The sequence below is a fragment of the Sapajus apella genome, unplaced genomic scaffold, assembly GCF_009761245.1.
Source record: "Sapajus apella isolate SASKATOON/1434 unplaced genomic scaffold, GSC_monkey_1.0 scaffold46, whole genome shotgun sequence".
Lineage (NCBI taxonomy): Eukaryota > Metazoa > Chordata > Mammalia > Primates > Cebidae > Sapajus > Sapajus apella.
The window spans coordinates 15,788,906-15,814,445 of record NW_022436986.1 but is presented as its reverse complement, the minus strand read 5'-3'; the positions used below and the strand labels follow the sequence as shown (position 1 = coordinate 15,814,445).

The window sequence follows — 25,540 nt, the reverse complement described above, 5'->3', positions numbered from 1 at the left end:
TTCAAATAAATTAATGCCGAGACATTTGTATTTCTCCATGCTAAATAGGAGAGAATGAGGAAGTTTCCCAAGTCCACCATCAAAAACTAATATGTTTTCTCAGTTTATATTGGCTTCGGAGAAAGAAGTGCCTTAAGAGTTGCTGTTGGGGCACACTGTAACAAGCACTAGCTTTGTTCCAGAACGTGTGGCTTTCCTTTCCCTAAGACAACACACAATATGCTCATACATGAAGAGCAAACTAGAGCTCACCTCCCGGGTGGAGGTGGTACTGTGTGGTGACTCAAAAACTCTGTGTTGCATCTAATGCAGTGTTGAGGTACTGACACACTGAGCCACCTGTTTTCCAAACAGTATTCATATGGTCCCTGTATGGAAGATGCTGTCTCCTGAAACAAACCTTTGAAGCATGAAAGCAGAAATATATTTGGCATATTGCTGTTGGCTTTTAAGTCGCAGAGAATAAAAATAGAAATGACACCATGTGAAATGTTATTCACATTCTGAATAAAAATGTTATCTGAGTGAAATGGAGCATGTTCAGACTGATAGGGTATGCCCATCACACAGGGAGTGGGGAAGGAATAGGTGGAGGCGCATATCAGGTAATGGAAAGGTCATACAGAAGGATTAAAACCAGAAAAACATGAGATAACACCTATCCTCATTTAGCAGCTGAATTATTGATATGATTTAAATATGTCCCCCAAAATTTATGTGTTGAAAACTTAATCCCCAGAACAACAGTATTGGGAGGTATGGCCTAGTGGGCAGTGTTTAGGCAGAGCTCTCATTAATGGTTTAATGCTTCCATAAAAACAGCCCGCGGGAGTAAACATTCTCTCTTTCCCTTTGCTCCTCTGCCATATAAGATCATGGCATTTCTCCCCACTGGAGGACATAGCATTCAAGGTACCATCTTGGAAACAGAGAAACCAGGCTCTAACCTTCTGGTGCCTTAACCTTGGACTTCCCAGTTTCTAGAACTGTGAGAGAATAAATTTCTGTTGTTTATAAATTACCCAGTCTCAGGTGTTCTGTTATAGCAGCACAAAATTGACTAAGTTACTCTGGCTAAAATTCTTGTTAAAGTTCATGTTCTTGTTTGATGAAGATAATAATAATGTCTACCATTGCACATTGCTGTGAAGGCAAAATAAGGTCATATGTGCACACAAGCAATTTGTAAATTGCAAAGTTTTGGTACAATTGGTAATCGTTGTCTTTGGGAAGGTCTGAGTATTATAAAGTCTTTTCTTAAACAGCTAAAAGCTGCCTCCTGTATCTCCCTAATTCTGTCTCTGGCACATAGTTTGCATATGAAAAACATCTGTTGAATAATAGGAGAGAAGGGAAAAGGGATGGAGGAAGGGAAGGAGGGAAGGAAGGAAGGAAGGAAGGAAGGAAGGAAGGAAGGGAGGGAGGGAGGGAGGGAGGGAGGGAGGGAGGAGGAAGAGGAGGAGAAGAAGGAGGAGGAGGGGAGGGAAGGAGGGAGGAAGGAAGGAAGGAAGGAAGGAAGGAAGGAAGGAAGGAAGGAAGGAAGGAAGGAAGGAAGTCCTCATTTTGCCTATTAGGGTCATATAAAATTAGTCTAATTCCTCTCCCAGCCAAATCTTTATTTACCTGGAAATATATTTCTTATTTAGTCAAGAAAAAATATAAGAGTGTTTACAAGGAAAATTAAAACACACCAAAAGAGCACAAATTTTAAGTGATACAGAAGACAAGAGAATACAAGAAAGGAGATGGGAATGAGCATTGGGATGGGAGGTCAGCCTAGCCATAGTGAACCACCAACTAGTTCTAATCTTTGTAGCTTCCAACCCAAAAAAAGAAATGCAATCAGATATACAATTCTAACATCCATGAGGCAAAAAACAGACCCATCATTCAAGAGAAGTACTGATTTTCTTGGTGCTGAAGATAGGAATTTTCTCAAGAGTACACTGCAGGAAGGGAATATGACACGCTCAGCATTGTTCTTCATCAGACAGAGTAGGAAGATTGGCAGGGCTCTGTCCATAAGGAACTCAATACAGACTTAAGACATCAAACCAAGGAGCAATTCAACAAAGTTGACTGCATGCTGCTAACACAGCACAACCCACCTACCTGGGTCTTTTTTATCTTGCTTTACCCAGGATATATGATAGATTACCTGGAACATGGAATGGTCAGCATGTCCTTCAAGCAATGGTCCCCAAACATCATTCAGGTTTCCACAAATGCTTAGCTCTGCCAATGGGTATGTAAAATAAATAACATTTACATGATCATAAACACAAGCTATGTGACCAAGGATTCTTGGTGCAACTTAGAGGGAAAAGGCAACATTGTAAAGACAACTCTCAACTTGCTTATCAGAGATAAAATCAAAACCACAAGATAGAGTTTCCTAGGATGTGAGAGGGACTTCAGAAGTCCTTTCAAGGCTGATGGAGTTAAGGGCATCTGTTCCACTTTTATTTCTGCCAAGAAGTTTTGTCCACAGGATAGCCAGAGATAAAAGCCCTAAAATTAAGAATATGCAGAAATAAATGCTCTGAAAAGCAGATAATTTGCAGGCATATGACTAATATTTTCTCAGAAAAGCCAACGCGTAGGTTCTTCACATTTTCAGATGAGGAGCCATATAAAAAAACCTCTCACAGCAGTGAACCAGGGCTGGCAGATGCACCCCGTGTTTCCATGGCTTGATTGGCTTAGTATGTTGCTGGCCCTGCCCTTCCTTGGGCATGGCTTTTCTGTTTATATCAGGACAAGCTCAGATGGGCCAAGGAGAGGCATCCTCACAACTTCCTAGTGAAAAGTTGTGATGGACAATTTTATTTGTCAACTTGATTGGGTTAAGAGATGCCCAAACATTTCATAAAACATTGTTTCTGGGAGTGTCTGGAAGAGATTAGCTTTTGAATCTGCAGACTGAGTAAAGATGTCCCTCACCAATGTGAGGTGGGTCAAACGAGTAGGCATCATCCAGCTCATTGAGGGCCTGAATAGAACAAAAAGACAGAGGAAGGGAGAATTTGGTTTCTCTGCTTGAGCTGGGACATCCATTTGAAACCACCATTGCAAAATTATGACTGAAACAGTGAAAGAGATATAACCTAACCAACTCCATCTTGCTTCTAACCTCCAAGCTGTCCTTGTTCATTCTTTGGTGTAGGCTAAAGTAACTTTAGGAGGAACTTAGTTTATAGTTTAAAACAAAGATGATAACAGCCCCTTCCCAAAACAAACCTCCTTCTTGCCTGGGGACTAGAATGTCTTTGTAGGGCTAAGAAATTAGCCACAAGATTAGAAATTATGACTTAGGAGTCATGCAGCTGGAAGCTACACGATTCTGATCCTCTCTGAACTGCTTCTAAGATTAGTGCTTGAGATATTTTACAAACCCTGCACTCGATGGATCAGCTGGCATCACCCGGGTCAGCTCTTCTGATCTTGTGGGTCCCACCCGGGAACTGACTCAGCACAAGAGGACCGCATCAATTCCCTAAAATTTCATCTCTGACCTGACCAATCAGCACTCCCAGCTTACTGGCTTCCCCCCACCTACTAAGTTGGCCTTAAAAACTCTGCTCCCTGAATGCTCAGGCAGGCTGATTTGAGTAATAATAAAATTCCATCTCCTGCACAGCTGGCTCTGTGTGGATTACTCTTTCTCCTTGGCAACCCTGTCTTGATAAATCAGCTGTATCTGAGCTGTGGGCAAGATGAACCCACTGGGCGGTTACACATTTTCTCCTGCCTTTTTCATCAGTGCTCCTGATTCTCTGGACTTCAAACTGGGACCAGAACTTAGACCATTAGCTTCCCAGTTCTCAGGCCTTTGAGTTTGGACTAGAACTACACCACTGGCTTTTCTCCAGCTTGCATATGGCAGATTGTGAAACTTCTCAGCTCTCTACTAGATCAGAGTTTCTTAGTATCTGCCATATTTATTAAAATTATGCAGGCAAATGCTATATGTAATAATGGCTACTCTGCCATGATGGTTTATTTATACAGTGAATCACAATTATTTATGATAATGTATTTATGCCACCAAGTGCAACAGTGGTGCACTGCATCCTGTCTTGCATATAATCTCATGACATTGATGAGATATAGACAGGATGATGTAGATATAGTTATAGATAGAGATATAGATATCCTATCAGTTTTGTTTCTCTGGAGATCTCTGTCTAATACAGAAATAAAGTTTAAACTTGCAGAGGTCAGATAAGCTGTCTTTAAATGGGGATTATGGGACAGGTAGCCAAGAAAGAAGTCTCAAAACTCATCACTGGAGAGAACCACTAAATAAGGAAACTGGCAAGGGGAAGAACTGGAGTAATCATCTCTCAGAGAAAACATAGTGGGGGTGGGGTTAGGAATAACACAAAGAACAACTACTAATAATTTACTGAGCATGTTTTCTATTGTAGACCGTGACCTAATTCCTCTTCATGCATGACCTCAATTAATGCTAAAAACAACTCCAGGAAGTAGATAGTACTATTATCTCTACTTTAAAGAAAACACAGTTGAGGATGAGAAAAGTTAAAGGATGTTTACGGAAGCAGGGTGAGGGGTTCAGGGAAATCAGATGGACTGATAGTGCTGTGACTTTCTTTCAGAGACCAGGGAATCCATTAGCACAGAGCTCTGAAAGTCACCAACAGAGGATTTATAGGGGGACCTCTTCAAATAGTCAAGAACATTGACTTCTCCAAGTAAGTTGGATTTAGATTAGGACCCATGCATTCTCAGCAGAGATGATATCATTCCCACTGGGGCAAAAATTAGCTCTTGGGATCTGCGATGGATTCACTAGTCCTCAAAAGTTCATGTCCATCTGGAACTTCATTCAGAATGTGCTCTTATTTGGAAATAGAGATTTTGCAGATGTAATTAAATATGAAACCATACTGATATAGGGTGAGCCCTAAATCCAATGAAAGTGTTCTTATAAGACACTCTCATTGTCTTAGACATAAAAGGGCACACGCAGACATTAAAAGACATATAAAGATGGAGGCAGAAATTACAGTTATGCTGCCATAAGCTAAAAAGTTCCTAGAGCCACCAGAGCAAAAAGAGGCCAGGAAGGATTCTCCCTTAGGTCCTTCAGAAGGAGCATGGCCCTGCTGATATCTTGATTTCAGACTTCTAATCTCTAGATTCATAAGAGAATTCATTTGTGTTGCTTTAAGTCACTAAGTTTGTGGTAGAGGCACACTTTGCAGATATTGTGGGTTCGGTTCTAGACTCACACAATAAAATGATTATCATAATAAGTGAGTCACACCAATTTTTTAGTTTTCCAGTATATATAAAAATTATGTTTATACTATACTGTAGTCTTTTAAGTGTGCAATATAATTGTCTTTGTTAAAATTACGGAGTTTAATTTTAAAATGCCTTATTGCTTAAAAAAAAAGTGCTAATCATCTTATGAGCCTTCAACAAGTCATATCATAGCTTCAGTCTTGTTAATGGCTTCTGACTGATCAGGCTGTGGTTGCTGCAGGTTAAAGTGATTGTGGCAATTTCTTAAAACGAGACAACAATAAAGTTTGCCACACTGATGGATTCTCCCTTCATGAAAGATTTCTCTGTAACACGCAATGCTCCTTGATAGCATTTTACCTACAGTAGAAATGTTTTCAAAATTGGAGTCGATCCTCTCAAATCCTGATGCTGCTTTATCAACTAAGTTTATTTAATATTCTCAATCCTTTGTTGTCATTGCAACAGTGTTCACAGCATCTTCCCCAGGAGTATATTTTATTTCAATAAACCACTTTCTTTGATCATCCATAAGAAGCAACTCCTTGTCCATTCAGGTTTCAATCATGAGATTGCAGTAGTTTGGTCACACCTCTAGGCTCCACTTCTAATTCTTAGTTCTCACTAGTTCCACCACATCTGCAGTGACTTCCTCCACTGAAGTCTTGAACTGCTCAAAGTCATCCATGAGAGTTGAAATCAGCTCCTTCCAAACTCCTATTGATGTTGATATTTTGAACTCCCACAGGTTATGAATGTTCTTAATGGCTTCTAGGATGGTGAGTCCATCCCAGAAGGTTCTCAATTTTCTTTACCCAGATCCATCAGTGGAATCACTGTCTGTGGCAGCTCTAGCCTTATAAAGTATAGTTCTTTCTCTCTTTTTTAAATTGTACTTTGGGCTCCGGGGTACATGTGCACTTCCTGCATCCTGCAGGATTGTCGCATAAGTACATACATGCCACATCCACCCCCATCCTCGCCCAGTTGCCTACATTAGGCATTTCTCCCAGTGTTATTCCTCCCCATCCTCCCCACCCCATGCTGTCCCTCCCCTCTCCTCCCCTCCCCTCCATCTCCCCACCTAGCCCAGTGAGTGTTGTTTCCTTCCCTGTGTCCATGTGTTCTCATTGTTCATCTCCCGCCTATGAGTGAAAACATGGTGTTTGGTTTTCTGTTCTTGTGTCAGCTTGCTGAGAATGATGGTCTCTAGATTCATCCATGTCTCTACGAAGGACATGAACTCGCCATTTTTTATGGCTGCATAGTATTGCATGGTCAATGTGTGCCACATTTTCTTTGTCCAGTCTATCACTGATGGGCATTTCGGTTGGTTCCAGGTCTTTGCTATCATAAACAGTGCCGCAACAAACATACATGTGCATATGTCTTTATAATAGAACGATTTATAATCCTTTGGGTATATACCCAGTAATGGGATTGCTGGGTCAAATGGAATTTCTTTTTCTAGGTCCTTGAGGAAGAGCCACACTGTCTTCCACAATGGCTGAACTAGTTTACACTCCCACCAACAGTGTAAAAGTATTCCTATTTCTCCACATCCTCTCCAGCATCTGTTGGCTCCAGATTTTTTAATGATCGCCATTCTAACTGGTGTAAGGTGGTATCTCAATGCGGTTTTCATTTGCATTTCTCTAATAATCAGGGATGATGAGCATTTTTTCATATGTTTGTTAGCCTCATACATGTCTTCCTTTGAAAAGTGTCTGTTCATATCCTTCACCCACTTTTGAATGGGTTTGTTTGTTTTTTTCTTGTACATCTGCTTTAGTTATTTGTAGATTCTGGATATTAGCCCTTTGTCAAATGGGTAGATTGCAAAAATTTTTTCCCATTATGTTGGTTGCCAGTTCACTCTAATGATTGTTTCTTTTGCTATGCAGAAGCTCTGGAGTTTAATTATATCCCATTTGTCTATTTTGTCTTTCGTTGCCTTTGCTTTGGTGTTTTAGTCATGAAGTCCTTGCCTATGCCTATGTCCTGAATGATGTTGCCTATGTTTTCTTCTAGGGTTTTTATGGTGTTAGTTCTTATGTTTAAATCTTTAAGCCATCTGGAGTTAATTTTTGTATAAGGTGTAAGGAAGGAGTCCAGTTTCAGCTTCCTGCATATGGCTAGCCAGTTTTCCCAACACCATTTATTAAACAGGGAATCCTTTCCCCCTTGCTTGTTTTTGTCAGGTTTGTAAATGATAAGATGATTGTAGATGTGTGGTGTTGCTTCTGAGGCCTCTGTTCTGTTCCACTGATCTATATCTCTGTTTTGGTACCAGTACCATGCTGTTTTGATTACTGTAGGCTTGTAGTATAGTTTGAAGCCAGGTAGCATGATGCCTTTAGCTTTGTTCTTTTTGGTTAGGGTTGTCTTGGCTATTTGGTCTCTCTTTTTGTTCCATATGAAGTTTAAAGTAGTTTTTTCCAGATCTTTGAAGAAGGTCAATGGTAGCTTGATGGAGATAGCATTGAATCTGTAAATTACTTTGGGCAGTATGGCCATTTTCATGTTATTGATTCTTCCTAACCATAAGCATGGAATGTTTTTCCATCTGTTTGTGTCCTCTCTTAGTTCCTTGATCAGTGGTTTGTAGTTCTCCTTGAAGAGATCTTTTATATCCTTTGTTAGTTGTATTCCTAGGTATTTTATTCTCTTTGTAGCAATTGTAAATGGGAGTCCGATCATGATTTGGCTCTCTCTTTGTCTGTTGTTAGTGTATAGGAATGTTTGTGATTTCTGCACATTGATTTTGTATCCTTAGACTTTGCCAAAGTTGCCCATTAGCTTGAGATTTGGGGCTGAGATTATGGAGTCTTCTAAATAAACTAATTATGTCATCTGCAAATAGGGACAATTTTACTTCCTCTTTTCCTAAGTGAATACATTTTATTTCTTTTTCTTGCCTATCTGCTCTGGCTAGAACTTCCAATACTATGTTGAATAGGAGTGGTGAGAGAAGGCATCCTTGTCTAGTGCCAGTTTTTAGAGGGAATGCTTCTAGTTTTTGTCCATTCATTATGATATTGGCTGTGGGTTTGTTGTAAATAGCTTTTACTATTTTGAGATGTGTTCCATTGATATCTAGTTTATTCAGAGTTTTTAGCATAAAGAGCTGTTGAATTTTGTCGAAGGCCTTCTCTGCATCTATTGAGATAATCATGTGGTTTTTGTCTTTGGTTCTTTTTATGTGGTGGATTACATTTATACACTTGTGTATGTTGAACCAGCCTTGCATCCCTGGGATGAAGCCTACTAGATCGTGGTGGATAAGCTTTCTGATGTGCTGTTGGTTCAGTTTGCCAGTGTTTTATTGAAGATTTTTGCATCAATGTTCATCATGGCTATTGGCCTGTAGTTTTCTTTTTCAGTTGTGTCTCTGCCAGGTTTTGGTATCAGGATGATGTTGATCTCATAGAAAGAGTTGGCCAGGCGCGGTGGCTCAAGCCTGTAATCCCAGCACTTTGGGAGGCCGAGGCGGGTGGATCACGAGGTCAAGAAATCGAGACCATCCTGGTCAACATGGTGAAACCCCGTCTCTACTAAAAATACAAAACATTAGCTGGGCATGGTGGCATGTGCCTGTAATCCCAGCTACTCAGGACGCTGAGATACTGTTAGAGATATTGACAGAAACTACTTGGCAGTCAGTGCCAAACGGAGGTCACTAGGGAGCTCTCAAAGACAAGTAACTCTAAGTCTTTAATGTGTTTGATTTATGTCTCCAAATTCTTCACAGTGAATTACAGTGAGTGCAATGACGTTGGCCGGGTAGATTTTGACAGGCATCACCCACCACTTCCATTGTAGTAGACTCATAATCATCATGACTCCTCTGTAATGTTTCAGTTAGAACAGGACTGTCTCCAAATGAGTGTGTGTGGTTAGAGTTACAGGATATTAAATGTGATCTCTCCTTTCGTCACAGACTTTCAGGTGACAACAATATGACGAGACCCCCTATGTAGGATGGGCTAAGCATTGTGAGACAGGTGCTGCAGTCCTTTACTCAACACAGTGGGACAAGCCTGAGGATTTGTTACAGAGATTGGGAAGTGGGGAGTTTTTTAGAAAAAGATTTGACGTGCTGTGCCATTTCTCCCTCCCTTCCCACTGGGAAGTGGGAAAGAAGTAGAAAGTCATTCTCCAGTGTAATATCCCCAACTAAGCTATTTCAGCTGCTGATGTAGGAAGTCACTCTCATCGTAAGCCACATGAAAATGGGTTGCAGGTCTCAGAGAGCTTCATAAGTATACTTTGGAGTTTGAAAAACGGATTCTGGAACTGCCCCGAACCTGATATTGTCAAAATGTGAGACGCTGGCTGGCTGGCCAGAGGGGCAGTAGGTGACAGATTGAAGAAGACTGCCTTGAAAGCCTTGCACTCGAAGAGTATGGAGGGGCAAAAATCCATTATCTTCTTCTCAGGTGTTAGATATGGATCCATCAGAGAAAGGAGGAGGTCTCAGTTTACCTGGAGGGATAAAGTGATGCCAGCAGAAGGCATGGTAGGGAGGCACTGAGGGCCAGAGACTATCCCAGGAACATGCTACACTTGAGAACTGCAGTAGGAGGACCCCAAAAAGAGACCTCTGAGGAAGCCAAGAACGAGCCCTGGAGAGGAGGGACTGGCATTTGTCTGCTGTCCCATCCCCAGAGGGCACTAATATAGATAACAACAGTAGCAGTCAAAGGAGGCATTTTCTGCCCCTCACCCTCTTTGCCTTTCAAGCCCTAATCTTGGAGAAGCCAGAGCAACAGAGCAGAGAAGAAAGAGTAGAAGACAGAAAACAGTGAACGATCCAACCCTGACCCCTTTCCCCACTGCTGGTCTCCTGCCTGATATGGGTCCAAGCTGTAGGAGGGGATGAAAGATTGAAGTTTGCTATTTAACCAGACTGGACTAAATACCTGGAAAATTAGATGGTGTATTAACCTGAGAGTGACAGAAAAAGCTCAGGGAGCTTCCCAAAGTTTCATCCAGAGGCAGGAAAGGATGAGTCAAAAGAGAAGTTCAAAGGGAAAATGGTGAGAAAAAGTTCAGCTTGTTTAATAAGCTGATCATATGACACCCTTTGGAATAGAAATGCATCTTAAAGGTGTATCAGGATAAACTAGCCCACAAAATACATCATCAAATATACGCAATGTTATTCAGCTGCCTCAATGTCTTAGAACAAAGGCAGAATTTGAACAAATAAAATTATTGCTTATATGTGACTTCATAGTCCATGCTTGTTACAAGGATTGAGAGACTTTAGACAATGCTGAGAAATCCTAAGCAAGTTCAGTCTGTAGGCAGACTTGATAAGCCCACCATTACTGATGTTGTATTTCCTACTTTCAGGAAGCACTGATGTCTTGGAGGACTGACTTCTATCTGCTGTCTCCTGAAGATACTCAAGGATCCTCAGAAGGGGACACATTTTTCCTTTCCACCCTGAAATGATTTTCCTAAGTATTCTGCTCCTCCTCTGACCTGGAAGGATCTGCCACCTTCTTCTGGTCATGTTCAAGCTTCGGATCCTACCCAAATGACTCTGGTCTGCTTTGTTCTCTACCTGCAACATGCTAGTCTTGGAAGCAGGTAAGTGGCAGGAACTCTGCAAAGTCACAGGATACAATGGACAATAAGCTAACTTTTTGACCTGTGATAAACTCTCATTTCTGCTCCATGCTCCAATTATTTCATTTTTGACTGGCTTTCCATCCTGTTTTGATCATCAAAAAGCTCTTTTGCAACTGAGTCTTCCAAACACCTCTCTAGAAAGTATCTCTGCTTTAGAGTCTAAATGTTCTATGTTGCAAATGGACTTAAGCTTTTTTGGTCATCTAAGACTCTCAGAGTTATTGTCTTGGCCAAAAAGCTTAGGCATCAAGGAGATGGTAAGCTACTCCCATAACCTTTCTATCTGGTTGTTATGAAAGCAAATATCAGCCAGGCCTTAGTGGCTCATGCCTGTGATCCCAGCACTTTGAAAGGCCAAGGTAGGTGAATTGTTTAAGCCCAGGAGCTCAAGATCAGCCTAGCCAACATGGCAAAACCTCACAGCTACAAAAAAAAAAAAAAAAAAAAAAAAAAAGCAAAATTTAGCCAGGTGTGGTGGCATGTGCCTATAGTCCCAGCTACTCAAGAGGCTGAGGTGGGAGGATAAATTGAGCCCAGGAGGTAGAGGCTACAGTGAGCTGTGATTTCTCCACTGCACTTCAGCCTGGGCAACAGAGCAAGACCCTATCTTAAAACATTTTTTTTCATTAAAAAATAAAGTAAGTCTCATACCACATGAATCTGTCTGCCACAGATATCAATGAAATGAATTTTTATTAGTGAGTAGGCATAAAACCAATCATACAATCTCTTTTGTTTTTTAAGTGCTCTGATCCCATTTTTCATGCCTGAGGCAGACACCACAATATTCCAGAGGCAGGATTCTGTCACCCTTATTGTCCAAAGAAAGCACCAGAATCATTCCACACTGTGGCTGAACTCAAAACTACTTGAGGACGAAGCCTCAAGTGCTGTCTCTAAGAGGACAGGCTATAGGACTTGGTGGGGTAATGACTGTCTCTAAAATATTATGGCCAATCCACACCTCTGGAAAATCTTTAATTTTAATAAGATGAGCCTATATCTAACATCTGTTATACAGACTAACAGGACATAAATTTTATCCATGAAATGCTTTTCTGACAGTTGATATGTTAATTAATGAAGTCTCTGGTGGTGATTGAGATGTAAACAACTGGAATGAGGTAGCAGCTGCCTTTGGAGTATGGCCGCACTGATCACCTCTGGAGTGTGAACTGTTGATTAAAGGAAACTAACAGCCTCTAGAGAGTAGCTCAGACTAATACGCACACTCATACACACATTTACATCACACACACACACACACACACACACACACACACACTACACTAAAGTAATTTAAAGTAAATTATAGACATCATAATAATATCATAACACTATATAGATAGGAACAAACATCTGCCCAAAGTAACTATTCTGTGTTGCTATAATTGACATTCACAATAGTAACTAGAAAACTGATTTAAATGCTGTAAAAATCATGAAGTATGTTTATTTTATTCTTGCAAAACTCAACTATCTTTTATTTTTTTAATTCAAGAAACAAAAAAAAAACACGAATTAAGTTAAATTCAACTACATCCTATATAGAACGAATATCAACTTCTAATCTTTTTCTGTGTGCCCACACACATAGACACACACTTTATTTTACAAAATTGAAGAATCCTGACTATTATGCCATACACATTTGTCATTAAGTATTTTTTCAAAAGCTTGAATTTACAAGGCTACAGTGAGCTACGATCTCACCACTGCACTCTAGCCTGGGCAACAGAGCAAGATGTTGTCACTAAAAAAACAAACAAACAAAACCTGAATTCAGATATCCATATATCATAGTATCTGATAACTCCAATATAGTTTGGTAAACTAGTTCTCTATAATTTTTTATTATTTTAGGTTGTTTTGATCTTCTACTATCACAAACACTTTGTATGTAACAGTCAGGAGGACACAGTGGCACACTTACGTTGGAAATTTTAAGCAGGGGCTAGTGAAAGTACTATTTACAAAGTCAAGGGGTGGAGTTAGGAAAAGCAACCTCAGATGATGCACCATCCTGTGGCTGGAAATGCTGGGGAGCTGTTACCTCCCCCAGGCCAAATGTCTGGAAACTACAGAGAGCCTGAGAGAGGGCTGCCAGACAGGAGCTGCAGCCTACAGTAGGGGAATGCAGCCAAGCCACAGAGACCTGGCAGGGAGTGAGCTGCTGGAATAAAACCACAACCTTGCTCCAGGTCCCCTGCCTGTGCCTCCCATCGGCCAAACCCAGCCAGAAGCCTGAGGACACGGAAGCCCATTGATGTGGCCCATATGGTCAGCCTCCTGGCACGGAGCAGGGTAAAGGATGGAGAGGGAGGCAGGAGGGGAAAATATGCCACAACCATCAGATATATGTTTCATCTTTATGTACAGAGTTCATCAAAACTCATGTTTAAAGAAAGACAAGTAGATGGTAAATAACTTCAAAAATATTGGTGAGCACAGTGGGTGGTGAACAATGAGTTCTCTTCGGGACATGTTTAGAGGGCTCAGCTGCCTGATCTGGTGAATAAAGCTACAGCTGAATTCAGACCAAGATTGAGCACGCCAAGTCCCTGTATGACTGGTGGTGAGGAAGCATTAACATTTGGCGGGGATTCTTGTGTTTCTGGATGGATCTGTGGGGTGGAAGATTGTTTCAAGAGGCTTCTCATGATAACAGTTCCCATTTTTCTAACCTTACTACCTGCCAGGCTCTGTGTTGAACACCATACACACATTATCTCATTTAACACCCAAACACTCAACATGAATACTATTATCCTATTTTTCAGAGAGGAGAAACTAAAGCTTGGAGAAGTTTGGCAATGTAGTCAAGACCATGCACCTGCTAAGCACTGGAGCCAGAATTTGGATGTAGATAGACCAGAACTCAAAGCCAGGCCACTTAACCACCCACAATAGATGCTTCCATCATCAGCTGTCCCACTCCAAGCTACTTTATGAAGGAATAAACAGTGGAAGCCTGGTGAACTAAGGTTAAACCACCACAGGGAATGTGGTCAATAATTAAAGAATAATAAAACCCCCTGAGAGTGCTACCGAGGTTATACTACAGTACTTTTTAAATTAGTAATAATAACAGTAGCATGCACTGGTCATTTCTTGGCACTTTCTAGGCCACTGACTCACTATTCAGGAAACTGATGACATGCTAGGATCAAGCATTTATCCTGATTTTCCTGTATGAGCTGTATTTCAGGGTAATGAAACGGTTGGTAAAGGTATACTTTTGTTGTTTTTGTTGTTTTTGTTGTTGTTGTTGTTGTATTTGAGACAAACTGTTGCTCTGTCACCCAGGCTGGAGTGCAGTGGAATGATCTCAGCTCACTGCAACCTCTGCCTTCTGGGTTCAAGCAATTCTTGTGCCTCAGCCTCCAGAACAGCTGGGATTACAGATGCGCACCACCATGCCCAGCTGATTTTTTGGGGTTGCACCATGTTGTCCAGGCTGGTCTCAAACTCCTGAGCTCCAGCAACCCACCTCCCTTAACCTCCCAAAGTGCTAGGATTACAGGCATAAGCTACCGCGCCGGGCCAATAAAGCTATACTTTTGTTTTTATAGAGTTCCAGATAACATGTGCAGAAGAAATGATAGAAATGCCACTTAGCAATCCCTAATGGAATAATCCTTAGAGCTAATTCTCTTCTTCTTTTACACACTTTAGGGTCCCTTCTTCCCCTCTAGAACTTTAAGCAATCATTGATGAACAATCATTGAGTAAACAGGTGGCGGGTGGGAAAACTTATGAAGAATGAATCAGGCTGACAGCTCTTGAACTCACTGCTCATCTCAATATAACACAAAAATTGAAAACACGGCACTGTGTGTGTCGATGTAAGGCCTAGGAGCTATGCAGCAAAATCTGTGAATTATCCTTGCCAAAGTCACTGCTGACTCTGGATCCAACCAGATCGCCAGACATAACTATAGAAAATATAGGAGATAGAAGAATAGAAAAACAAGTTAAACACCATAGGAAGTAACTAACCAAATTCAGAATGTAGGAAATTCTGCAGTAGAAATGACCATATTTCTTTCACAAATAAATGGCATGACAAGGGACGAAAGGAAAACTTGTAGATTTAGACTTAGGAGAGGAACTGCTTAGCAGGTATGGGATTTCCTTTCGGGGTGCTGCAAGTGTTTTGGAACTAGATAGACGTGGGAGGTGCACAACACTGTGGATATATCAAACGTCACTGAATTGCTCACTTTCAAAAGGTTGTTTTTATGTTACATGAATTTCATCTCAATATAGAGAAGAAGATGTATCAGTCAAACATAATGAGTGGAGCTTGTTTGGCCTGCCTAAAAGGAAGAAGGAACAAAGAATGGCTGTGAAGTCTAGCACATTAGAACCACAGGCTACATCTCTGCAAATTAGAACCACCAATTCCAATGTTTTTAAATGGGGAAGAGACATCAAGGGTTTAAATGAGATTTTAATTCCTTTCTCAGATTTAATACTTCCTAAAAATATCTCCTAAAAAATCATCTAGCCTGTTTGAACCCCTCAGGGATGCGGAGCTCACTACCTCTCAGAAAGCATCCTTTTCACCACCGAACAACGCTGCCCCTCTAGAAATTTTGCTCACAGATCTTAATTCTACTCAACTGACTTACATAGATTGTTTATTAATCTTTCAACCGAAAGCCTTTTGAAACTATTCCCATATGAAAATTCTCCTTTCCAAAGTGAACTAGTCCATTTTTTTTTCTTTTTTCATTGAGACAGAATCTTGTTCTGTCACACAGCCTGGAGGGCCGTGGCACCATCATGGTCCACTGCAGCCTCAACCTCCTAGGTTCAAACAATCCTCCTTCCTCAGCCTCCCATGTAGCTGGGACTACAGGCGCACACCACCACACCTGGCTAATTTTTAAAAATTCTTGTACAGATGTCTTGCCATGTTGCTCAGGCTGGTCCCAAGCTCCTGTGCTCAATCAATTCTCCCACCCTGACCTCCCAGAGTGCTGGGATTATAGGCATGAACCACCGCACCTGGCCAAGGTAGTCCGTCTTGAAGCAGAACTCAACACTTCATCCCAGCCTGCAGCAACAAACACCTTCCACCAAGCAAAAGAAAGCATATCAACTTGAACAAATATTTTATTGATGTGGTGGAGGAAAGATTCACAGCCCACTAATCCCCATCCAGTCCATCCCCTCTCCTCCACATTTTTCCATTTGGCTGCTCTCTATTTGGTGTCTAGCTTTCTCCCCAAGAAACCCAGAGACCATTATTCCAAGAATCACTTTGCTTTCCACAACAAAAGAGTATTCAACCATGAAGATTTAATGGGAAAGTTATAAATTACGAGTAACTTTTTCTTTTATATTTTTCCCTGTCATAAAAGCCAGTATCTCCAATTCCTTACACTGCTATATAAAGGTAATTTATATTTTTCTCCCTTTCTTAGACGGACATTTCAATTTACTCCCCAAAGTTACATTTATCTTCAGGTGTGGAACCCAGAATCAAATGTAAAATCATGGTCTGAGCTGACAAAAGTAGAATAGGGCCCTCACCTCTATCATTCTAATAATTGTATTTCCATTGATGTGGTGTAGGACCCCAAAAACCTTTATAGGGATCACTTTTCACCAGTTATTTATATTGAGGCTCCTGGCAACATAATTCTCTTATTAGCACTTCTACTAACCCATATCTTCCCTTGTTCTATACTCATGACATTGTATAATGGCTGAGATCTATAAATTTTCTCTATTAAATATAATTTTAACAGATTAGTCCATCATTTCAGTCTGTGAACATTTTATGTACCCAGTTCTATTATCCAACCTCTACCCACTCCTGGCATTGCATCTGAAAATTTGAGGCCCATGCTGTCTAGAAGTTGCTAAAGAAGGTAGAACTAAGCAAAGAGCACTATCATGTGCCCTAGAAATCTCTCTGCAAGTTAACTCTTCTCCATTAATCAACATTCTTGATGAAATCTCATATAGACACATTATTTTCTAAATGATCCCAAGTAGGATTGTGGAGTGTTCAATTTTTCTAATGCTCAACATTAAGTTCCTAGTCTATAATTCCTTTTTCTTTTTTTTTCTTTCTTTCTTTTTTCTTTTTTTTTTTTAGACAGAAAATCTCTCGGTCACCCAGACTGAAGTCCAGAGGCACCATCTCGGCTCACTGCAACTTCCACCTCCAGGTTCAAGCAATTCTCTTGCCTCAGTTTCCTGAGTAGCTGGGGTTACAGGCATGCACTACCATGCCCGGCTAACTTGTTGTATTTTTAGTAGAGCCAGGGTTTCACCACGTTGGCCAGGCTGGTCTCAAACTCCTGACCTCAGGAGATCCACCCACCTTGGCCTCCCAAAGTGCTGGTATTGCAGGCATGAGCCACCGCGCCTGGCCCTATTCTATAATTTCTGTAACCCATCCTTTTCCTGTCCTGAAACTCAGAGGCACCATGCAGGGTATGCAGGTGCTATATATTTAAAAGTGCCCACATATTAGGAGGGACCATATGCATAGCAGATATCATAGATTTGAGCATTGAATATTATAAGACTCTTCCGGCAGGTGGCCATAAAGTATCCTATTCTTTAAAATCTATATATTATGATAATTTCCCAACAGATGGAAGAAATGCATCTTGATGAAGGGGTGCCTTTTTCTAATTCACATAAAGACTTCACTCTGCTGGAAATCATGTTGACTCAGCTCCAATCTGCTGGCCAGCACCAATTTTCTACAATTTCTCATGCATGATTGACAACAGCTTCATATAGTTCTAGCTCCTGTAATCTCTGGAAAATCATTCATCCGGGCCTGGTTCTCACTATTTTCTGAACTTTATTTGGCTGCAGTTGTCTTTTCACACACTCTGTTCTGCCCTTTTCAGGTTGAAGACCATATCCTTGAGAGAGAGGATAGAAGAACAGATTGGAATCATTCTGCCTCCTTTATCAATAGTCTCTGAGTCCAGCTGTGGACTTATCATTATCTTCTTCTTTTACACATTTTGGGGTCCCTTCTTCCCAAGTTTCCTCTTCCTGCTGTTTTAGTCTGTTCTCATGCTGCTAATAAGGCATACTCAAGACTGGGTAATTTATAAAGGAAAGAGGTTTCATTGACTCACAGTTCCATATGGCTGGGGAGGCCTCAAAATCATGGCAGAAAGGGAAGGGGAAGCAGGACACATCTTACATGGCAGCAGACAAGAGGATGTGTGCTGGGAAACTCCCAGCTATAAAACTATCAGATCACGTGAGACTTATTCACTATCACAAGAACAGCATGGGAAAGACCCACCCCCATGATTCAATTACGTCCCACCAGGTCCCTCCCACAACACATGGAAATAAGGGATGCTATAATTCAAGATGAGATTTGGGTGGGGACACAGCCAAATCATATCACCCACCCTCCTCCCAAGTGTGGTCCACCAATCTCCACCCATTGTCTTCTCCACCCATCAGGGCTTCGTCTCTGATCCCAGCGCGCTGAAAACTGCTGTTGATTTAGCTTTTAATCTCCCACCTGCTTCACTCACATTCATCCTCACCAACTTCATGTGATTATCAGGCTCTCTCTCCTCTTTGGAATCAAAGGCCTCTTTTGAAATTTTCCCACAACCCCTAAGTTTAAATTTCTTCTGAGTTGGTTTCCTGCTCTGAAGAACCTGCTATTCAGTCCATTAGCACTGCTGCCTAGCTGGCCTGCGACCTCCCTGGTAATGGCACCTTTCCCTGTCAGCATGAAAACATCCCTAAGGCAAATCTGTCACTACATCTGGTAGGCAGTGTGGGATGAGAAAGCCACAGTTCCTTTCTTCACACTCTTAAAATTCGACTTGAATTTTCTCCACAGAGACAATAAAGCATTTCTACCATAAGGTGACCAATGCCATTTCTTTCTCTTTTTTTTTTCTTTCTTTCTCTTTTTTTAAGTTGCCTTCCATCTGTCACTTCCTTGATGCTATGGCTTGTCACTTCCGGAGCTTCTTTGACTGGCCCAGCCTCACAGTGAAGTGTAATCCCCAGTGTTGGAGGTGGGGCCTGGTGGGAGGGGTTTGGGTCATGGGGGCAGAATCCCTCGTAAATGGCTTATTGCTGTCCTTCTGGTAATGAGTGAATAGAGTTTTGTTCTATTTGTTCCTGGAGGAGCTGATTGTTATTTTTTTAAAATTTATTTTATTGTATTTTAGGTTTTGGGGTACATGTGAAGAACATGCAAGATTGTTGCATAGGTACACATGTGGCAGTGTGATTTGCTGCCTTCCTCCCCATCACCTATATCTGGCATTTCTCCCTATGCTATCTCTCCCCTTCTCCCCACCCCCCACTGTCCCTCCCCTATTTCCCCCCAACAGACCCCAATGTGTAGTGCTCCCCTCCCTGTGTCCATGTGTTCTCATTGTTCAACACCCGCCTATGAGTGAGAACAAGCGGTGTTTGATCTTCTGCTCTTGTGTCAGTTTGCTGAGAATGATGGTTTCCAGGTTCATCCATGTCCCTACAAAGGACACAAACTCATCGTTTTTGATGGCTGCATAATATTCCACGGTGTATATGTGCCACATTTTCCTTGTCCAGTCTATCATCGATGGGCATTTGGGTTGGTTCCAGGTCTTTGCTATTGTAAACAGTGCTGCAATGAACATTTGTGTGCACATGTCCTTATAGTAGAGCGATTTATAATCCTTTGGATATATACCCAGTAATGGGATTGCTGGGTCAAATGGAATTTCTATTTCTAGGTCCTTGAGGAATCGCCACACTGTCTTCCACAATGGTTGAACTAATTTACATTCCCACCAACAGTGTAAAAGTGTTCCTATTTCTCCACATCCTCTCCAGCATCTGTTGTCTCTAGATTTTTTAATGATCGCCATTCTAACTGGCGTGAAACAGTATCTCAATGTAGTTTTGATTTGCATTTCTCTGATGACCAGTGATGATGAGCATTTTTTCATATGTTTGTTGGCCTCATGTATGTCTTCCTTTGTAAAGTATCTGTTCATATTCTTTGCCCACTTTTGAATGGGCTTGTTTGTTTTTTTCTTGTAAATCTGTTTTAGTTCTTTGTATATTCTGGATATCAGCCCTTTGTCAGATGGGTAGACTGCAAAAATTTTTTCCCATTCTCTTGGTTGCCGATTCACTCTAATGACTGTTTCTTTTGCTGTACAGAAGCTGTGAAGTTTGATTAGGTCCCATTTGTCTATTTTGGCTTTTGTTGCCAATGCTGTTGGTGTTTTGGTCATGAAGTCCTTGCCTACACCTATGTCCTGAACGGTTTTGCCTAGGTTTTCTTCTAGAGTTTTTATCGTGTTAGGTCTTATGTTTAAGTCTTTAATCCATCTGGAGTTAATTTTAGTGTAAGGTATCAGGAAGGGGTCCAGTTTCTGCTTTCTGCACATGGCTAGCCAGTTTTCCCAACACCATTTATTAAACAGGGAATCCTTTCCCCATTGCTTGTTTTTGTCAGGTTTGTCAAAGATCAGATGGTTGTAGATATGCTGTGTTGCCTCCGAGGCCTCTGTTCTGTTCCGTTGGTCTATATCTCTGTTTTGGTACCAGTACCATGCTGTTTTGATTACTGTAGCCTTGTAGCATAGTTTGAAGTCCGGTAGTGTGATGCCGCCTGCTTTGTTCTTTTGCTTAGAATTGACTTGGCTATGTGGGCTCTCTTTTGCTTCCATATGCAGTTTAAGGTGTTTTTTTTCCAGTTCTGTGAAGAGGGTCATTGGTAGCTTGATGGGGATAGTCTTGAGTCTGTAAAATACCACCCCAAATCCACAGAATATACATTCTTCTCAGCACCACATCACACCTACTCTAAAATTGACCACATAATTGGGAATAAATCACTCCTCAGCAAATGCAAAAGAACAGAAATCATAACAAACGGTCTCTTAGACCACAGTGCAATCAAGTTAGAACTCAGAATTCAAAAACTAACTCAGAACTGCATAGCTTCATGGAAACTGAACAACTTACTCTTGAATGTTGACTGGATAAACAATGAAATGAAGGCAGAAATAAAGATGTTCTTCGAAACCAACGAGAATGAAGACACAACATACCAGAATCTCTGGGACACATTCAAAACAGTCTCTAGAGGAAAACATATAGCAATAAGTGCCCACATGAGAAGCAAGGAGAGATCTAAAATTGATACCCTATCATCAAAATTGAAAAAGCTAGAGGAGCAAGATCAAAAAAACTCAAAATCTAGCAGGAGACAAGAAATAGCTAAGATCAGAGCAGAACTGAAGGAGATAAAGACACAAAAAACCCTTCAAAAAATCAATAAATCCAGGAGCTGGTTTTTCAAAAAGATCAACAAAATAGACAGACCACTAGCCAGATTAATAAAAAAGAAAAGAGAGAATAACCAAATGGATGCAATAAAAAATGATAAAGGGTATATCACCACAGAAATTCAAACCATCATCAGAGATTATTACAAACAACTCTATGCACATAAACTAGTAAACCTGGAAGAAATGGATAAATTCCTGGACACTTGCCTCCTCCCAAGCCTAAACCAGGAAGAAGCCAAAACCCTGAACAGACCAATAACAAGGGCTGAAGTTGAGGCAGCAATTAATAGCCTACTAACCAAAAAAAGCCCAGGTCCAGATGGGTTCACAGCCGAATTCTACCAGACATACAAAGAGGAGCTGGTACCACTCCTTCTGAAACTATTCCAAACAATCCAAAAAGAGGGAATCCTTCCCAAATCATTTTATGAGACCAACATCATACTGATACCAAAACCCGGCAGAGATTCAACAAGAAAAGAAAACTTCAGGCCAATATCCGTGATGAACATAGATGCAAAAATCTTCAATAAAATCCTGGCAAACCAATTGCAACAGCACATCAAAAAGCTTATCCACCATGATCAAGTAGGCTTCATCCTGGGAATGCAAGGCTGTTTCAACATACACAAGTCTATAAACATAATTCACCACATAAACAGAACCAAAGACAAAAATCACATGATTATCTCAATTGATGCAGAGAAGGCCTTTGACAAAATTCAACAGCCGTTTATGCTAAAAACCCTCAATAAGCTAGGTATTGACTGAATGTATCTCAAAATAATAAAAGCTATTTACGACAAACCAACAGCCAATATCATACTGAATGGGCAAAAACTGGAAGCATTCCCTTTGAAATCTGGCACTAGACAAGGATGTCCTCTCTCACCACTCCTATTCAACATAGTATTGGAAGTTCTAGCCAGAGCAATCAGGCAAGAAAAAGAAATAAAGGGTATTCAATTAGGAAAGGAGGAAGTCAAATTGTCTCTATTTGCAGACGACATGATTGTATATTTAGAAGACCCCATCGTCTCAGTCCAAAATCTCCTGAAACTGATAAGCAACTTCAGCAAAGTCTCAGGATACAAAATCAATGTGCAAAAATCACATGCCTTCCTATACACCAATAACAGACTTAAAGAGAGCCAAATCAAGAATGAACTGCCATTCACAATTGCCACAAAGAGAATAAAATACCTAGGAATACAACTAACAAGGAATGTAAAGGACCTCTTCAAGGAGAACTACAAGCCACTGCTCAACAAAATAAGAGAGGACACAAACATATGGAGAAACATTCCATGTTCATGGTTAGGAAGAATCAATATCATGAAAATGGCCACACTGCCCAAAGTAATTTACAGATTCAACACTATCCCCATCAAGGAGCTGATTGTTAAAAAGGGCCTGACCCCTCTCTCCTTTCCTTTGGCTTCCTGGTCTCACCATGTGGCAGACTTCCCTTTGCCCTCCGCCACAAGTGGAGACAGCTTGATGCCTTCACCAGATGTAGATGCTGGTGCCATGCTTCTTATAGAACCTGTTGAACCATGGGCCAAATAAACCTCTTTCCTTTATAAATTACCCAGCTTCAGGTATCCTTTTATAGGAACACAAATGGACTAAGACACCAGGTGCCAGCGCCTGCCTGTGCACTGCTGCTGCTCTTTCCCCTCACGGCCCAGCATGAGAACTTCAGGAAAAACAGATTGAAGAGCTGAAGGGACAAGAAGTTAGTCCTAAAGTATATTTCATAAAGCAGGCCATTGGGAACTCCTGTGGCACAATTGGACTTATACACGCAGTGGCCAATAATCAAGTTAAACTGGGATTTGAGGACGGATCAGTCCTGAAACAGTTTCTTTCTGAAACAGAGAAACTGTCCCCTGAAGACAGCAAAATGCTTTGAAAAGAATGAGGCCATACAGGCAGCCCATGATGCCGTGGCACAGGAAGGCCAATGTTGGGTAGATGACAAAGTGAATTTCCATTTTATTCTGTTTAACAACGTGGATGGTCACCTCTATGAACTTGATGGACGAATGCCTTTTCCAGTGAACTATGGTGCCAGTTCAGAGGACACCCGGCTACAGGATGCTGCCAAGGTCTGCAGAAAATTCACCAAGCATGAGCAAGGAGAGGTCCGCTTCTCTGCCGTGGCTTTCTGCAAGGCAGCCTAATGCTCTGTGGGAGGGACTTTGCTTTTTTCCCCTCTTCCCTTCAATGTGAAAATATATACCTCCCATGCTGTCTAAAATGCTTTAGTACTTGTGAAACACAGCTGTCCTTCCATTCTGCAGACATGCCTTCCCCTCAGCCACACCCAAGCATGAGCAGAGTTCACAGCTGTCCATTGGGCCAGTGTGGTGTGAGCTTCAGATGGCAAAGCATTCTCCCCAGTATATGTCTTGTACCCTGGGGAGCTGGTACTTCTCTTCAAGCTACTTCTTTCTAGTTTTGCTGTTCATATCTCCCCTGTGCTCCCTCTATCAGGAAGGCCATTGTTTATCGCTAACTTAATTTGTGGTCGATGATCAATGTTATAGCATCTCCTCCAATCATCAGAGTTGTCAAATTATTAAGGATGGAAGACCTCAATTGCAGGATTTTTATCCTAACAAATTAATACTCATTCATTCATCCATTAATTCATACATTTTTTCCACAATATGTATTGAGGATCTACTCTATGGCAAACACTGAGATGAATAAACTCACCGTCTCCATCACCGGAAATTTAAAGGCATATTTCAAATATAACTAGAGCCAATGTGTGACTCCATTTTGTGCATGGAATTGTATTAAAATATAGCTTGATAAACAAAATTAATTTTAAAAAATTTAAACCATTTTCTGTGGAAGGTAGAGGATCACTTTTTTTTTTTTTTTTTTTTTGAGACAGACTCTAGGTCTGTCACCCAGGCTAGAGTACAATGACATGATCTCGGCTTACTGCAACCTCTGCCTCCTGGGTTCAAGCAATTCTCCTGCCTCAGCCTACCGAGTAGCTGGGACTATAGGCACATGCCACCACCCCTGGCTAATTTTTAGTAGAGACGGGTTTCACCATGTTGGCCAGCCTGGTCTTGAACTCCTGACCTCGTGACCCACCTGCCTCAGCCTCCCAAAGTTCTGGGATTACAGGCATGAGCCACCACACCTGGCCAAGGATCACATTTTTAGTGCCCAGCAAAACACCTCTCCATTCCCTTTGCATACCTCTCTCACTATCAGTCTCTCCCAGCATCTGTCAAAACACTCCTGGGCACTCTGAGTCACCATGGCAAAGTGACCTATCATGGAAGGACCTCCTCACTCCCACCTCAGCCATCAGCATGTAGAAATCCTAGAAAAAAATGTACAAATGCCTCAAAATAAAGTTTTTCAATACACAGATGAATGAGAAAGAAAAGAAATTCACAGACACCAACAATGAAAGAAGGATGCCCAGCTCAACTGGAGGGGCAAAACCAAAAGCCAAATGGCTCATAGAAGAATGGTAACTAGACCTGGATCCTAGTGGTTGAGAGGCTCAGGGACAAATGGCAAAGCATCACATTCTTGCAAAAAAGGAAGATAGAGGGGAGCCCCCACGCCATGCCATGAGCTGTGAAGGGTTGCCGGAGATACCCCATCCGGCCTGAAAATGCCACATGCTGACCTGGAACAAGGAAAGGAGACATCGGCACCATGGTGTTGAGCTGCTTTGCTCTCTGGTGTATCCCCACATCCTAACACAGTGCCTAGAACATAGTAGCTTCTCAGTAAATATTTTCTAAATAAATGAATGAATAAGGAATGGAAAAGGAGGCCACATCAATAAATAAAAAGGAAAAAAGACCTAATGTGACACAATCTTTGATGTAGTTATACAAAATTATATGTGTGTTTATTATAAGGAATTATATTAATTTTAACTATTTAGTGGAAATACCTATAACTACGTATGTATTATATATGTTTATGTGTGTGTTTGTGTGTGTGTGTGTGTATACTCGTACATGCAAAGAAAATTATTGGAAGAAAACAAAATTTTGGAGAAAAGAACTAGGATTCAGAGGTAACAGGGAGAATTTCTTTTTATTGTTTATCCTTTTGTGCCATTTGAGATTTTTCATGCATATGTATAGCTTTTCACACATGTGCAAAAAAGTTGTTGAATTGTTAGATATCTACTTAGTTACATAAAGAAAAAAATGTTCTGTCCATGTCATCTCAATTTTGCAATAATTTTAAATGGGGCAAAATAGAAGAAAAGTGCTCTCTAAACCGTTAAGCTCTATGCAAATGTGAATTGTTAGTATAATAATTCC

General features: G+C 41.0%; 1 pseudogene across 1 annotated transcript; it reads left to right on the top strand.

Moving 5' to 3' along the window:
• The first annotated feature begins 10,819 nt into the window (after positions 1 to 10,819).
• On the top strand, positions 10,820 to 23,637 carry LOC116524618 (annotated as a pseudogene). Its single transcript, XR_004257415.1, has 2 exons — positions 10,820 to 10,872; positions 22,837 to 23,637. The product of XR_004257415.1 is annotated as a ubiquitin carboxyl-terminal hydrolase isozyme L1 pseudogene (transcript).
• Positions 23,638 to 25,540: the final 1,903 nt, after the last annotated feature.